This window comes from Mustela nivalis (assembly GCF_964662115.1).
Source record: "Mustela nivalis genome assembly, chromosome: 13".
NCBI classification, from domain to species: domain Eukaryota; kingdom Metazoa; phylum Chordata; class Mammalia; order Carnivora; family Mustelidae; genus Mustela; species Mustela nivalis.
The window spans coordinates 49,377,963-49,396,909 of record NC_139032.1 but is presented as its reverse complement, the minus strand read 5'-3'; positions in this window follow the sequence as shown (position 1 = coordinate 49,396,909).

Genomic DNA, 18,947 nt, shown 5'->3' with positions numbered 1-18,947 from the left:
AGTCTTCCAAGTTGCATTTCCAATAAATTTGAGATTATCCCAACATTTGAGGACTAGTAGTAATTTCATTTTATCATTTTTTTGATAGATTTTTTACCATTGGATAACACTTACTGACTGTATGGCTCCCATGAAGATGATACTGTTATCTGTCAAACATGAAATCACACATAATTGTCAAGCAGACAAGGCACAATTTTTATCTTACATTCTTATTTATCAACTAGCATTTAATATTCATTTAGGATCATTAGAATTAGATGTAGCTGCCTCTGTGACCAAATTTCGATAATGCTAATTCCTTACCAAAAAGATGTTTTAGGCCAGGTTTCCTAGGAAACAGATTCTGAAATTGAGATATGCATGCACAAATTTCATCAGGGAAGGCCCTTAGTAAAAACATCTGGGAAAGAGTGAAAGATGCAGGATGGAGCACAGAGAGAATTTGCTAGAAACACAGGAAACGCTTCAACTGATCCCAGTAAAAGTTCCAAGGCTGAGAAGACCCTTTGGACATGGTTCCAGTTAAGGAAAGGGGGAGGGTGTCCTGAATTTGTATCATTGCATCCATTAGTCCTTAGATGTAGGCCCACACAGGAAACAGGGGAGTCTGACCTCACGCAAGGCAGTTCCATTTAGCCAAAGCCAGTTTCCTAGAGTGACAGATGAAGGAATGAGTGCCTCATCCTGAGAGAACCACCTAGATTCTGTTCCTCAGTACACACTGTAAACAGGATAGGGGCATTTCTGAATCAGGAGACCAGACTGCCGAGAGTTATCTGCCCAGGAGAGCCTGCCAACTTCCCAACCACTTATATCTTGTCTGTGTTCCGATGCCCGCGGCTCTGACAACCAGTTCTCCTCAGCCGTCTCCTTCTACCCTTTATTTTTCCCTCTCTGAGTTTGTTTCTATTTGAATTTCTGTTTGTTTTTCTATCTATTTCAGCATTACAATTTGATTCCCCCATATCCAGTAAAAATTAAACCAACTTTCAGGCTAAACGGTGGGCTTTCAACTTTCTACCTTGGGTAAGTGCCAAAAGAATTTTCAAAATTACCGTGGGCCCCTCACACATTTTGAGATGGATTTTTATCATCCACTTTCTTTACACCATTCTTTCCTTCCTTTCTCCCTTTCTTCTCGCTTTCTGTTTCATTCTATCCTTTTCTTTTGACATGACCTCATCCAAGGCACTCAAAGCTGTGTAAGATGCCTCTCCTTTTGTCCCTCAGCACCCTCTACGTTCTTCTGTGATGGCTCTTACCACACACTTTGGAATTACCTCTCTGTATTCCATTGTAAATGCCAAGATCTCTCAAGCTAAGGGCCATTAACCTAGTCACTGCTATATACCCAACAACTAGCACACTCTCTGGTAAATAGCTCAAGCAAACAAATATATACTGAATCAATTAAATCTTAATTTCATGAAGATGAGAGAGGGGAAGGAATTTCTGGGCTTCATTTTGTGAAAGGTGACTACAGGGCTCTTTCTCCAGAAATACATCCTAAACCAACCACTGGATTAGTAGAACAATATCAAGTTATGCTTCTCTGACAAATTTAAAAAATGTGTCTTTACGGACAAAATATAAAGATTACATTCATATATTCCATTCCCTATACTCCCCAAAGTGGCAAACTTCCAAATGAAGGAGATGTTTGGCCTCTGAGAGTTAAAACATAATAGATTAGGGTAGTGATAAGCAAATCCAATATCAACTTAGTATTCTCTATGTTACAACTCAGCTTGTTTAAGACATTTAGAGCACTTAATCCTGTGGTTTAAAAAAAAAAAATCTAAATTTGCTACATCATTTGGGCTGTGTCTATAAAATGTAAATACATCCGGTTGATTGAAGTGTCCAGATGTTCCGGTTTGATAAAAAGACATCCTTGGACTACCAAGTATTTCTCAGTAATAATTGTACTTTAAATAGCTGATAGAATTATTTTATTGTTGACAGCCCTTGAACCTAATTTGGGTGGAATATTGTTCTCTTGGTATAAAACTATCTGCAGATTTCATTTTTCTTGCTGAATACAATAAAATACACTCATGCCTCCAGCTGCTTCTTATTGAAACTGTTTGTAAGGTCTGCAGATATAAAACTTTCATATATAAGCTGGCTATGAGGCTACCAGAATTCTTTTTTTATCTCTGCCACTGACCAGTCGAGTGACCCTGAACAAATCATTCTATGACTCTGGTCTCAGTTCTTTCACCTATAAAATTCAGACATTGGTGAGGTGATCACCAAGGCCCTTTCAACTCTAATATTCCATGACCTAATAATTTTAAGCCCCACCTAAAAAAAGATATTATGACATCCTTAACTGAGCAAAAACACTTACTGGTTCCATAGATCTCGGTTCTCCCAAAGATGAAGGAAGAGGCCATGCATCTGCTTTTAACCTTTTCTGGGCCTCTGTCACATAACATAACCTGTTCTAGGGCACACAGACTTTACCTCTCTTCTGCAGTGGCTTCTTAAATTTAATTAATTTAAAGCTAAGTAGGGAACAGATCATTTATATCCTCTATTCTTTCCTATGTATTTCTTCTCACCCATTTTAATTCCAGCATACATCATTTTCTTAGAAGTATAATTGGTAAGCAAGTACACAGTCACTCAGAGACACATGAGCTATCATGTGGGTAACAACGATAACTGCTAGCATTTAGAAAGCAAAGATCATGTGTCAGACACTGTAATACAAAAACCCTATGAAATAGAAATTATTATCTCCATGTTTGCTGATGAACGATCTAAGTCCCAGAGGGACTTGGAAATACTGGTAAGTCTCTCATTCAGAATGAGAGACTTTTAATGTCTCTGCCATCCTCTTTCTAAAAGGAGAACAGAATCTAGGGTTAATGTAACAAGAGGTTTTCTGTGTGAACTTCCTTAAACCTAATCTAGCTCCATAGTAGAAGTCAGAAGAGTAGGATCCAACCAGAGACAAAATCCTCCTATGAGTCAACTACCATCCTTGTTACTGTCTACATACTTTTTGCTAGAACTCTGCTTTTGAATTAGTGACGTTGCACCTATTATGTATGGTGTAACCCCTCTTCCTACTCAGAACAGCAGAAGAGGAAGGGGATAGGATCGGGGAAGGTAGGAGTGGCAGCATTACTATCAATCAAGTGGCCATAAAATCTCATCTCAAATCCCTAGCAGTCCTTTTGAGAACATAGTTTAATTTTCTGAAGCAAAATTTATTGATATATCCAAAAGTGTACCATTAGTTGTACTTCCTCAGGGCAGTTTTATTTTAGAATGAAGCCCGTTTTTAGTCAACCAATGTGTGGGAGTCTGCATTTGACAGGACTCTCAAAAAAAAAAAAAAAAAAAAGTGGGAGCAAAGAATGGACTGGTTCCAGATTAGGGCAGACTTTCTAAACTATTATTAAAGATAATGATAACAGAGCACTGAGCCAGTTTTCAGTGAAGCTCAGCAATTTTTTTTTTCCTTAGAACATTCTTTGTCAGACTTCTTGAAGAGAAAGTGAAATATCAATGTGAGGGAAGCAAAACTTTGTTTTCATGAAATCATTATACTCAAAGAGAACCAGGGGCAATATCAAGGCTGATTTTTTTTTTTTTTTTGAAGATTCTATTTGAGAGAGAGAGAGAGCACAAGCAGGGAACGGGGGGGGGGGGGCAGAGGGAAAGGGAGAAGCAGGTTCCCCATCAAGCAGGGAGCCTAATGTGTGGCTCAACCCCAGGACTTCGGGATCATGACCTGAGCTAAAGGCAGACACCTAACTGACTGAGCCACCCAGGTGTCCTGAAGGCCAGTTTATTAATAGCCCTCTACTTGAGTGGAATAAATGAAAAAGATTTATCACACGTTAGAGAGAGACCTGAGGAATATCCTTTATTTCTGAAAGATTCCCTAATCACAGTTCACTTTGCTTTGAAGTGCCCTTTTCCCTTGGCATATAAAGATTTTTTTATATGTTTTCATCTGGTTTGAGGACAAATTCTGAATAGAGTCCATGATATCTTCATAGATTGCTTTTGACTGAACAAACACAGTTTAGAGCAGGCGTCAAAAGTCAAACTGAAATTACTTGGTCTTAGACTAAGTGTGTGGTAAGAACAACTGGCCCTTGATATAGACAGTTCTGCAGGTTCAGTCCACAAAACACAATGACTAAGGCCACCTTGAGGTTATGGATAAAATAATCAGGGAGACCCAGTTATGGAACAGCAGTTACAGTGAACACTGAATTTTGGCATAGATGCCTTTATACCACATTTTATGACTAACATTTTGGCTCAGCCGTTTTGTAACCACACATATGCTGATGTATCAAAAAAAAAAATCATTGAACTTCCATCTTGTTTTTTTTTAGTCACGAACCTAATAGTGTTCAAAATAGATGCTGGTGTCAGTGTAAGGAACTTGTGAAGTTAAAAATCCCAGGAAGTTAGTAACCAAGTAAAAGTTGAGGTAACAGTGATGTGAGATTGCCAGGGACGGACAGTGTCTTATGGATATTATTGTATCATGAAAAATAACAACATAGGGGATTAGACACTATCTATAGGTAACCATATAGATTATGTCAAACAAGTCTCAATAAAATACACCAATTCAAGATAAATTATGATCTTTGGAATGAGAAGGTATGTTTAAATCCTATCACTACTTGTTTTAATGTGTGAAACTTCCTTTAAGCTACATAAGCTCTCTGGGCTTCAGTTTCCTCAACCAAAAAATGGAGTTAATAATACTGATCTTGAAAGGGGAACTTCTCCTAAGGATTAAACATGGTATTTGTAAAGCAAATAATATGAAGACTGACATCAAGTAAATCCCTAATTAAATTGCATATTTAATGGTAGATGTATAATAGCTTCAATGACATGATTATCTTGCATTACTGAAAAAAGGAATGCAATGCTAAGATAGGCTCCCATTTAAGATTACAACTGGTAGAAATCAGGAAGGGGTAACCTTTGGTCAATTGGACTGTTACAGAATAACCTCATATTAATCAATTTGCTTTCCTAGATTACATTGGAAATTTTGATGTAATATGGAAAATTCATTTGGGTTCAGTCAAAATATGCAAGTTAAGCCATGGAAGAATTGTTATGATGATGGTGGTGATGGTGGTGGTAGTTGTAGTGGTAATGATGAGATCAATGAAAATAGTACCTTCTATTCATTAGCTGCTTATTATGTTTCCGTTCCTTTTCTAAGTGTATAATATAAATTACCTCATTAATCTTCACAAGAAACCTAAGAGTTAGATACGAAAATTATTCCTTATCTACATACAGGAAAAGCAAACTCTGAGAAGTTTAGTAACTTTTTCAAGGTCTTCTGGCTAGGAAGTGTTAGAATTGGAATTTAAATCCATTAGTTGGTAACAGAGCTTGCATTTTAAGAAATGATGTACGCCCTGCCTCCTAGAATTATCCTAAAATCATCTGTTATTTGTCCTTTTCCCTCACCTACATATTTAACCATAAGCAAATTCTGGTAGTTTTGACTTGCATTTTCAGCTGAAATCTGAGGTTACTGTCCTCTACAAGAACTTCTGAAATGGCCTCCTATTGATAACCTTATCTCTTTTCTTCTTGCCTAAAAGATAAATGTAAGCAGAAGATTAATTATTATGAAGGCCAGCCAGAGGAAGAGGAATCTCCTTCAAGGTAAACTGAAGAGACAAATTTCACTATAAACTTAGATATGAAACTGATTAAAGTCATATTAGGGAATAATGGAGTTGAGAAATTATAATAAAAATTGAAGGCAACAATCCCTTTGAAAGCATCAAATCCCTCAAACCTCTTCTCCATCCTTCTCAACTGACTACCTTATTCTACATACTCTACCTTGATTCTTCCAAGATTAGACCCAAGGGAAGAAAGCATTAGAGATTAAGAGGACTCTGTCACATGGCTGGTAAGTTCTAATCTGTTATTGGAGCCATCTGGATGTCAACAGACAACTGACATTATTTAAGTCTAGTGGAACATTTTTCTCCTTCAGTAAAAATCTTCTACTGATGCTTCCCTAAAGCATGGCCATGCTGAATGCTCAAGATTTTTTTTTAAGACTTTATTTATTAATCCGACAGAAAAAGAGATCACAAGTAGGAAGTGAGGCAGGCAGAGAGAGAGGTTCCCTATTGAGCAGAGAGCCTGATGCGGGGCTCAATCCCAGGACCCTGAGATCATGACCTGAGCCAGAGGCAGAGGCTTAACCCACTGAGCCACCCAAGAGCCCCAGGCTCAAGATTTTAATGTTGTACCAGTCTTTGGATATTCTTTGTCCTTTCAGACAGTTATCTTTAGCAAAATTCATTCTAGGATAACCTAAAGCCAGATCCCTCTTGTGTGGTTCAAATTTGGTTCAAGTGAAGCTCTCCCTTGATAGTGTTTCTATAAAATGCTCTTAATGCACCAGAGAGGTGCTCTTCTTTACAGTTAACTGTGAAATGTCAATGACTATATCTTTCAAACTTAGAAGCAATTTAGGGGTTCTTTTTTTTTTAATTTTTTTTTCAGTGTTCCAAAATTTATTGTTTATGCACCACACCCAGGGCTCCATGCAATAACATGCTGTCCATAATACCCACTACCAGGCTCACCCAACTCCCCATCCCAAAACTCTCAGTTTGTTTCTCTTTTTGAGTTCACAGTCTCTCATGGTTCTATAATTTATCTCCTCAAAGCCCTTCTAACATAGTTTGAAGTGAGATGGACACAACCTTTTCCACCCAAACTACTGTGAGAACCCAAAATAAACACAGCACCCAAAAAATCGCCTTCTAAAAGCCCTTCTCAACTGGCTTCTTCAGCATCCTCCTTAGAAGGCTTTTCGTTATTTCTGTGTGTAATGAACTAGGTTGCCAAATGGAAGGAACTGTATATCGTGTCTAGTGTAGACAAGCTTCTTCTAAACCAGAAAGGAAACTATTCATAAGGAAGATGTAAAGAATGTAATCGTGATCACTTGCTATTTTACATGAATTTAGCTGCATCTATAAACTCTTATCTCAATGCCTATTCCCAGTGGATTTTTTTTCTTTTCAGTCCTATCACTTGATCCCTGTTTCTTACCCCATTTCTACTAAGAATTCACTAACATAAATTCTGTCTCCCCACCTGCTTTCTTGATTTGGAAAAAACATATTGGAAAGAATATAGATTTGGAGTTCAACAATTTGGCAATACCATGCTTTCTCTGGAAAAGTTACTTTACTTTTCCTACTTTAGAACCCCACAATGCTGATATTCTCTCTCTAGATTCTAGTTGCTCTGTTCTCAAACTCCACTTTAGTCATTTTTTCCAATTCAAACGCAAATTAATGCTACAGCTATCAACAAAGTTATTCTTTCATGCCCAAACTACAGTATTAAGAGACTAAGAAGGGGGCAGATAATGACAGCATTTTTAGGTGACAGAATGTACACTTTTTTTTCAAAAATTATGAAAAACTGACTCATGGCCATAAACAATTTTAAGGCACAAAATTGGGAAATAAACAAAAAAGAAAACATAAACATCATTTTAACCACCTACTTATTTAACTTCTTGAATGAAAATCTCTTGAGAATATAAAAACACAATTTCTATAAATGTCCATTTCAATAACATTACATTAAAATGTAGCAAACATCTTTTTATTCCAAGTTGAAACATATTTACCATTGGGTAGATAAATCCTTTGCATAGAAATACTGAGGATGCTAAATTTTCTTTGTTAAACTACATACTCTAAATGAGTTTTAAAAAGTTGTATATGAATAAAGCAATATGCAATTGGGGCTGAGATTTCATTTCATATTTATCAACAACCATAGATCTCTCTGAGATTTAATTAGTGTTGTTACTTATCTTATACTTACAGATTACTGAACCAAGCAAATAACTGAAAAGCATACCATTTCATTTAGCTAGCTAGAGCATTTGCTTTAATATAAGCCCTCCTTCCTTACTTGTATGAAATGCAAAGATATATCTTTCTGGTTTTTGCTACCTGTTTCATTTCATACAGAGGTTTCATGTTTGCATCCTAATTTTCTAACCTTGAGTACTGGGGTCTTCCATATATTTAATGAAGTCAGCTAATAAATCTCAGTTCTCCTCGAGTAAGCAATCCTACTGCAGACTCAGCTCTCTCTCTCTCCCTTGACTTTCCTGAAGCCCAAATAAGATTTGTGCTCTGACAGGGTGAGCATTTACTTTATCAGAAAGCATATTAGGGTGGGCATGTCTCAGCATAATGTGCACCAGAATCAGAGAGGATGACTAATTTGTTCTGCTATTAAGCGGATAATAAAATGATTTAGGCATGTAGATATGAAACAGCCAGCACTTTAGGAATTATATGTAGCATATTTCATCCTAAATCTGACCAAGTCCAAGAACCTTTTATGTATTAAGTGACATTTACAGGAAAGGCAAGGCTTTACCCAGAACTTAGAAATGTTTACCTAAGATGAGTAAAGAGGATACTAAGAATTATTTAAAGGTAGTGTCAGTTATATACATTTCGTAAATTTGGTTTTATACCAGCCTAGCTTTAGCACATTTCTTTCATGCTTAAAGGTATTAAAAAATAACACAATGTCAGGGAACCTATAAAATTTAAGAATATTTATTAGACTTCTACTCTAAATAGTAGATACTATTCTACTACTCTACTGTTCTACTACTCTAAATAGTAACTTCCTGATCACCAAGATAACTATTAATGTTTACGTATGGATGTGGGTTTATATGTATACAGAAAACACCAGCCATCCCTAAAAATCTGGTTTATGCTTATGAGACATTTAGTCTGTGCTGGGATTATAAATTGGTACCCTCTCTTCAGATAATTTGAAAATACAGATCAAGAGTCTTAAAAACGGAAACACTTTTTGAAGAGGCAATTCTGTTTGGAAGTCCAAGTAAATATCCTTGAAAAATCATCAGTGAGTGATCTTTAGTGATCATCATAGCATAAATTTATAATTATAGTTCTGAAAATATACAAAGTATTGAACAAAGGAAGAATAATTAAATATAACATTTAGAATATTACACAATCATTAAAAATTATATTTTCAAAGTGTTATTTGCATACAGAAAAATTCATATACTAGCTAAATGAAAAGTCAGTTAAGTTGCAGATAATTGTGTGTGTATATCTATATATACACACGTATGTATATACGTGTATATATGTGCATGTGTGTGCATATGTAGCCTATGGAAGCAGTGTGAAAAACAATCTTTTAAAATGATTATTTTGTTTACTATTCCTGGTTGAGAAATTTTTATTCTCTTCTTTAAATATTTTAGTATTTTATAAGTTATGAAAATGTGTTTCTTTTGCAATTAAAAAAAAAAACCATTAAAAATAACCATTATGGGAGTGCCTGGGTGGCTTAGTTAGTTAAGCCTCTGCCTTCGGTTCAGGTCATGATCCCAGCGTCCTGGGATTGGTCCCGTATCAGGCTTCCTGCTCAGTGGGCCTTCTGTGTCTCCTTCTGCCCCCTACCATGTTTTCTTGCTCACTCTCTCATTCTCTCTCAAATAAATAAATAAAATCTTACCAAAAAAAAAAAAAAAAAAAAACCGTGGTCATAAAAAAATAACCATTTTGTAAGTTAAATGGTATTGATCACATTTCATTAAATCAAAATATTAATGTTTTCAAAGACCTTTTTTTAAAAATTTTTAAAATTTATTTATTTTCAGCATAACAGTATCATTATTTTTTCACCACACCCAGTGCTGCATGCAATCCGTGCCCTCTATAATACCTACCACTTGGTACCCCGACCTCCCACCCCCCTACCACTTCAAACCCCTCAGATTGTTTTTCAGAGTCCATAGTCTCTTTTGAAAAATGATCAGTTGTGCAGACTAGGAGAGTCATAATTCCAGAAAAATGGTTTGAAATTTTTGAATAATTTTGCAGAATTAACTTAAAATCTCCTTTGCTATTTACAGAAGTTTTACAATGAGCTAACATTTAATGTTTCAAGGACAAAGTAGTTAGACTTTTAAATTAAAAATTTCCACTGATTTTTTTATTTTTTAGATGTTGTCCATTACTGTGAATGTAATCACAGTCTTTTGGTATGAAGTATGGCAGTTTCAAAGCAGTCTAAAAGGGCCAAAGAATAAAAGAATAAAAATTCATTCACAGTCCTTGTGAATTATGATTTCAGAAGAAGTGAAATCATGACTCTTGTACAAATATAAAACGAACCATGTCAAATATTTTCTTTAACTTATTAATTAATAAGAGAACTAATAGACTGTTAAGACTAGTTCAAATGAGAATTTAAGTTGGAGGGATTAATATTCTATACTGGACAAAACTCATTATTAATTTTTATGGTCCAGGATCATGTTCAGTGTGATCAGTTTCCCACAGCTTACCCTCTAACTCCCAAATAGATTAAAATAAACTGGATAATAGAAAGTCATTCAAAGAACTCAGTAAGCCCTATTGTCTCCTTTGTCCATTTTCCAGTCCTCAATGATTCTTCCTGACAGCCACAAGTAGTGCTTCTCATAAATTTAGGTGGGACATTACATTTTTCAGGTGACAAAAAAAACTGTACTTTATGCCGGAACCAACATTTATCTCTCCCACAAAGGTGTTTGGGCTTCATCTTCCATTCGTGATCTACTTCTTTGTCACCAAGTCTGTCTCCAGGTTGCTACCTCTGACAGTCTTCCCTTTTCTCTGTCATAAGAGTATCTTGGGCCTGATTTAAATAACTGCCTGAGGAATTGGCCAAAATCCTCCATAACGATCTAGAATAAAAGCATAAATCATGTGTATGGAATCACAGAGGACCCCAAAGATCGAAAGCAATCCTGAGAAGGAAAAAAGCTGGAGGTAGCAGGAACCCAGATAACAAGATTCACTACAAAGCTGTAATGATCAAAATGGTGTGGTACTGGCACAAAAAACAGACACACAGATCAATGGAACAGAATGGAGAGCCCAGAAATAAACCCATGTCTATACGGTCAGTCTATGACAAAGGAAGCAAGAAAATACAATAGGGAAAAGGGTCTTTTTAATATATGGTTCCTACTAAAACTGCACAGATATATGCAAAAGAATGAAACTGGACTACTTTCTCACCATACACAATAATAAAGCTCAAAGTGGATGAAACACCTAACATGAATCCTAATTCATAAAAATCCTAGAAGAGAACACAGGCAGTTATTTCGTTGATACCAGCCATAGCAGCGTTTTTTTCTAGATATGTCTCCACAGGTAGGAGAAAAAAAGCAAAAATAAACTATTGGGACTGCATCAAAATAAAAAGCTTTTGCACAGAAAGGAAGCTGTCAAAAAAAGAAGAAAGTAGCCTACTGAATGGGAAAACATTCACAAATGATGCATCCAATAAAAGATTAACAATCAAAAAATATTAAGACTTTATATGATTTAACACCAAAAAAACAAACCACCCAATTAAAAAATGACCAGAGGACCTGGGTGGACATTTTTCCAGAGAAGACACACAAATGGTCAACAAACACATGAAAAAATGCTCAGCATCCCTCATCATCAAGGAAATGTAAATCAAAGCCACAATGAGGTATCACCTCTCATCTGTCAGAATGGCTAACATCAAAAACACAAGAAAGAACAAGTGGATATAGAGAAAAAGGAACTCTGTGCAATGTTTGTGGGAATGTAAATTAGTACAGCCACTGTGGAAAAAAGTATGGAGTTTCCTCAAAAAATTTAAAAAAGAGAAATACAGTATGCTCTAATAATTCCACTATTGGGTATTTACCCAGAGAAAGCTAACTCGAAAAAATATATGGACCCCTATGTTTACTGCATCATTATTTACAATAGCCAAACTATGGAAGCAACATAAGTGTCTATTGATAGATGAATGGATAAAGACGATTTCATATGTATATAATGGAATATTATACAGCCATAAAAAGAACGAGAATGTGTCATTTGATACAATATGGATCAACCTAGAGGATATTAGGCTAAGTGAAATAAGTCAGACTGAGAAAGACAAATAAAGCAGAATCAGAGCTATAAATACACAAACTGATGGTTTCCAGAGGGGAGGGAAGTGGGGGTTGGGCAAAATGGCTGAGGAGCTGAGGGGAAATAGGCCTCCAGCTATGGAATAAGTTAGTCGCAGGAATAAAAAGCAGAGCATATGGAATACAATGACATTGCAATAGTGATGTAATGGGACAGATGGTAACTATACTTGTGGTACACACAGCATAATGTATAAACTTGTCAAATCACGAAGTTTGTGCCACTGAAACTAATTTAACAGTATGTGTCAACTATACTCAAATGAAAAGAAAAAATAAGATAGAAAGCATAATATAATAAGATAAAAACAGGATCATTTGATTCACACTCATACACAACACACAGACACGCACGCACAGCAGCAGCAGCAGAAATTGTGGTTTTGAGTATGTCTTCTATAGTGGCTGGCACATTCCAAATAAGTATTTGGGATACAAAAGACTCTTTGTATGAAGATGCCTCAATTCCCTCAGGAGCTAGTGTAGAGGACTTTACATTTCTTGGAAAATGAGACTAAAGTTCTTAACTTTAGTTGGTGAGTAAAATACTATTCCAAAACATTATTCAGTTGTTGGGAAAGGTGCCACTTAAAAAAGAAGAAGTACACTCCAATACAAAGAAGAAAAAACCTATTTCAAGACCGAGATTGTTATAAAATATAATCCTTGTTATGAGACAAATTCCCACTAAATCCAACCCTTACCATTTTAAGCTCTGGGAAATTAGGAATAATTTTCTCAAAAAAGTGTCCACTAAAAAATATAATTCGGGAGGCTGCTGAGAAAGCTGGTTAAAAATTATAATCACTTCAAGGTAAGAAAGTCTAGAAGAAACACCTTCCTTTTCTTCAGGGGCAGAAAGAGCTGTGGTCCTCAGTGAAGTAGATGGTGCACCGTTAGTGATTGTGAGGCCAAGAGGGAACAGAGACAGGTTTCATCACTGTCACATCAAACAGCATTACTACAACAGTAGTACTTAGTAGTCATATGAGTAGTATCAGCATACCAGGAGTGAGGGAGAACAGCAGAAAACCAGTGGTTGACAGTGAGAAACCTTGGGGAAGTAGTAGACTTCTTTCTCTAAACATTCTCAGTAAAAACATAAATATAGGGATGTCTGGGTGGTTCCGTTGGTTAAGCAGCTGCCTTCAGCTCAGGTCATGATCCCAGCGTCCTGGGATCGAGTCCCACATAGGGCTCCTTGCTTGGCAGGAAGCCTGCTTCTCCCTCTGCTTCTGCCTGCCACCCTGTCTGCCTGTGCTTGCTCTCTCGCTTGCTCTCTCTCTCTGACAAATAAATAAATAAAATCTTAAAAAAAAAATAAAACATAAATATAAAACTGGACATATAGAAGATGCTGGTCTACAGGGAAGCAACTAGTCTGAATTTTTTTTTTTTAATGGTACAGATCATCGCCAAATACCTCCATGATTAAAGAAATCATAATATCCCCTTGGCCTACTCAGTTAAAATGACTGAACCTAAGGGTTTCTACGGCAAGAGCACAAATGCACAGCAAACCAATGCAGCTGGGCCATAAAGGCTGTACCTGCAATTGCATGGGAGCCTCAAGTGCTTATGGCTATTTGTATTGGAAACAGAAAACTAGCCATCATCCCAGAGTCACTAAGCCTTCTAAGCAGTAGGAGAAGAAAATGAGAATGGAAATCTTAAAAACTGCTCATCAAAATCATATTATGTTAATAGTGCATGAAGAAATACATGTGTTGATTGTTGAATGTTAACTCATATCCTTTGATTGAATCTCCAGTAGATATGGTTACAGACTCTCCCTGCATCAATTATCCAACATTGGCTTCTTTCATCTTACTTTTAAAAAACATACATTGGTAAAGAACTGTAAACCAGGATCATTTTTATTATCTGTCCAATGTTGAGGCAAAAAGTATCTGTCTGAAATATTTGCTAATGTCACCAGCTTTATTTTCCCTCTAGCACATATAAACTGCTTCTCCATCAAAGAAAACTGCTGCTAAATACAAAGACTTCTTAATATTATAGGATTTTTACAAATTCCCAATCAATTGAAAATCACAATGTTATCTTTCACTAGGAATATGCATCATTTCACAAACATACATGGACAAAGCCTATCAAACCAATCCTGGTACTTTTGGTATCTTTAAATCTAATATTTAACAAATCTCTTCAAATGTCCTTTAAAAATATGTTAAATTTATCATTAGGAATCCCCAGTTCAGCAATTCTGATCCAACCCTGCCACTTTCTTTAGGATCCTCCAGAAAATTCTTGGCAAAATGTCATATATCATGACTTGATTCATGAGTCTAACCCTATATTTTATTCTGTGAACCCATATTGCTTCTTTCATACTCAACAACAACAGCAACTGCTCTTACAGATCTTAGAGGAAGCACACAGCAGCTTCCATCATTCTTCTCTGACATACATTGCGTTTTCTCAGCACTACTCTATAAAGAAATTTACTAACATGCCTTTGTTTGTAGATTGCCTTAAAATAGTTAAGTCACTTTGCTTTAATAATAATTTCAATAATTCTTCAATAACTACACACTTGGAGTTCTTAATGAACTTTGGGGAAAAGAGGAAACAAGAGAGGTAGAAAAGAAAAAGAGAAAATAAAGAATTCATTTGCTCTTTTAGGTCCATAAAAGCCAAGACACCAGTGATAATATTTTATCAAACCTCCCAAAACATAGCACAGATATGCTGAGGAGGCTTGTTTTGACTATAATAAGTCATGGTGCAATGAACATTCATGTAGGAGTTTTTGTGTAGACATATATTTTCATTCCTTTTGGGTATACACCTAGGCATGGGATTGCTGAGTCTTAAGGGAGCTCAGTGTTTAACTTTTTAAGGCACAGCTGGACTGTTTTCCAAAGTGGTTGCGTCATTTCCTGTGCCCATCAGAAATGTATGTGGGTTCTAATGTCTTCATATTCTCGCCAACAATTTTTACTATCTTTTTTCATTATAACTGTTGTGTATGAAGTTGTATTTCACTGTGGTTTTGGTTTGCATTTTTCTGGTAGCTAATGATATTGATCCTTTCTTCATGGGCTTATTGGACATTTGTATATCTTCTTTGGAGAAACATCTATTCAGAACATTTCTCCATTATATAAGTGGGTTATTATTGAACTGGAAGTGCTGTTGATACATTTTGGATACAAATCCTTTATCAGATATAGGATTTGTAAATCTTATCTCCCACCTTATGAGTTGTCTTTTCACTTTCTTAACGGTACCCTTTGAAGCAGAAAGGTTTTTAATTTTGATGTTCAACTCACCAATTTTCTTTCTTTGATTGCTTATAATGCTGATGTCATCTCTAAGACCACTTTCCCTAATCCAAGGTTATTAAGATTTACTCTTATATTTTCCTCTGAAAATTCTATAGTTTATTATTTATATATGATTTTAAAAGTAGCAGTTTTTGAAAAGACTATTCCTTTTCCCATTGAACTGTCTTGACATCCCTGTCAAAAAATCAATTGACTGATGGACTCTGACAGGAAAATGGTGGAGTAGGAAGATCCAAAACTCTGTCCCTTTAATAAAGCAGTGAACAAGCTTGCAAAAACTGTCAAAATCAATTTTTTTTTGAACTCTAGAATCATATCCAATGCCTTGGAGATGTGCACATTAACCTTATGATGGCAGTGGTCTTAGTGTCTCTTTGACTATTCCATTTTCTGATTGCTCTATTAAGCTACCTGCCTTTGTTGGTATCACAGGGAGCTCTTAGCCTCCACTGACTGCTGGCTGATTACTCTATTATTTTTGACAATACCCTGGGGCATAAATTGCTCCATAGTATGATCCTATTAAATTTGTATCTTTATTAAATTTGTTTGAGGCCAGTCTTAAGAGATTTTTTTTCTCATGACAGGAGGGCTCTTCCTAGCCTTATTTTTCCCTGATTCTCTTTGGTAAACTCTAGCGCAACTAAGGGTTAGCTTATTGCTCTCATGAAGAAACTTTCGTCTTAACTGTTTACTCCCCAAATCTCCATTTTCTTCAAAGAAGCCATTAAACTTGAACTTCCTCACTCTGTTCCAAATAATATCTGTTCCATTAGGAAAAACTTCCTAACTCTGTTCTTAAGGCAGTCTCCATCCTCTGTTCAAAACCTCTACCACTGTTCCTGAGCTAGAGACAGGATTGGTCTGCTCTCTTGGAATGACTCTTCTCTACAGGCATGGGACTCGGTGGGAGCCGCAGCTTTTAATCCCCTCTGCTTGATTCTCCAGATGTGGAAACCCCTCTCTACAAATGAGCTTTAAAGTGAATGACTGGGGGTTTAGTGATTTTGACATGAGGCCCCAGCATAGAAATTTCACCCTACAAGTTAAAGTTGATTGAAGGAAGAGAGCCTTATACCTCTCAGCAGCTGCTCTCTGGAAGAGAGCTTTTGCAGTATAGAACTGTGAAAATATAAGAAGTGTCAGCAGTTTGCCGTTCATGGGGAGATACCACAGCCCTCAACTTAGAATTTGGAAGAAAGAGAACACCGTTCTTGGCTGCATCCATCAATGGTGAGTTTCCATCATCATGAGTTAGGCAGGAGAGAAATGGGAGTTGCCTAGGAGAGTGGGTCCTGGCTTCAACAGCCATAGACTCTCACTGCTTTCATTAATATTTATTGAATTTCCTTGAATAAATATTTCTAATTCACTTTATGACCTTGAGACAATTTCCAGAGATTCTAAATTGCTGTTCTAATATTTTTCACTAATATGGTTATTTTGCAGAAAGGGTCCATGAAGCTCCTCAGACTGCCATTCATGAATTTGTGGCCATATAAATGTTTTTACTTAATCAACTTGCAATAAGTTGGATGTAATAATGTCAATTTCACCTGCATGTGGAAATCAGGTGTTGATATGAAAGACTATGTTTCTATGTTTTTTTCACAGAAGAGAATTAGAATTCTCAGCCCTCACTTTAACCCATCCATTCACTTGACCATTTTGTTCTAAAACATCATCTATGAAAGTAATGGGATCTGCATGCAGAAGTATAAAGGTTGAACAGAAATTATCATTACTTTGGGAGAACCTACATTCTAATACAAGAGATAAGAATAGAAACGAATCTAAAAGGAAGTGCCTCCAGATTTAAAAACAACAACAACAACAACAACAACAAAAACAAAAAAACTACAGTACAAGGAAAAGTAGTTTAGGATTGGCTGGGATCATAGGAAACTTCCTGGACATGAAAGAACTGATAGAATTTGAAAAGAGAATGGAAGAATATGGTAACTATATAGTAAGGCTAATTTTAAAGGAGAATGATTTTTTAAAATGAACGTTTTAGTGCAACCCAGCTGTGAAAAGATTTCTTCAGGTTAGGTTATTTCATTCCAAACACACCTGAGAGCTTCCAGCCAGGACTGAGGAAATCTGGCAGCTGGGTTTACATGTGCTAGAGGCTGATGATGAAAGAAAAAAACTGATGCCAAGTCAAGGAGTGAAGTAGTGCTGGTTGAAAAATGCTAGTTACATTAACCATGAAGTTTAGCAGGTTAGGGAATCAACAGGAGCCAGAAGCAGATCATGGATTAGTAGAATGGGATGTGATTGCTGAGTAATGAGAAACCATTATAAAAATATTGTGTAAACTCCAAAGAAATGAGAAATATTTTAGGGATGGAAATTTAAAAAAAAATAATAATAAAGAAAGGAAAAATTAAAAAGAAAACCCTGGGCAACACCTATTATTATGTTTTTGTCCCATAAAGCAGGCATTATTTTAGCTATTACAAAACAGTAATATGAAAGACTATAATTTTACACTAAAAGACTTGATTGTGTGTTTTGGGAATGGGAAAGACAATGAACACTGAATTTTAAATAACAACAAAGCCTAAGTTTTTTTTTTTTTTTTTTTTTTTTTTTACAACAAAGCCTAAGTTTTAACCATGGTTGTAAGTGAAGTAGTGATTAAAGTCACTGAAATTGAATTTCTGTAAATTCAGTGGCTGCAAAATGAATTGTTGGAAAAATAGGATATCTAGATCTCTCGTAGCTCTTTTCCTCTCTAGCCTCGAATTTGAACTCAGGTGATTACCAGAGACAACACATTGAGTGATGATATTATAGACATCAAGTCCTAAGACTGAAAGGAAGACACTGGAGTGTTGACAAAGGAGAGTGGTTTGCAGCAAATAACAGTAAAGATAGATTATAAGGAAGAAATAAAGAAGATGCTAGGATATGGTGACCACACAGAAACTAGGGAGACTTTCCTAATGAGATAAAGCACAAGATTAAGATTTAATAAGACAAAATCATATCTTGGTTCCATTTTCCATTACTAAATCTGAATTCTGTAATTTTGTGCATTGATATTCTCTGAGTTTAATTGGTGCTAGGAACTATCTTATAGAGGTTTTGTAAAACTTGATAACATAAATACACATTAGTTATATTTTTGAGAAAGAGAGTTATACTTAACAGAATATTTTTATTGTCCTAACAAATTATTTGTAATATTTTCTTTGGAAAAAAAATTTTTAAGAAGATTAAATTTATTCAATTTACCCAATTCATTTTGTTGTCCTTTTCTTTGCCCAAATTAATATAGATACAACTAAAAATATCTGCTTATTAAAAAATGCAGTCTCCCTTTCCTCACCATCATTATTCTGATTCAAGACAGTTAGGGTTCGGGCGCCTGGGTGGCTCAGTGGGTTAAGCCGCTGCCTTCGGCTCAGGTCATGATCTCAGGGTCCTGGGATCGAGTCCCGCGTCGGGCTCTCTGCTCAGCGGGGAGCCTGCTTCCTCCTCTCTCTCTCTGCCTGCCTCTCTGCCTACTTGTGATCTCTCTCTGTCAAATAAATAAATAAAATCTTTAAAAAAAATTAAAA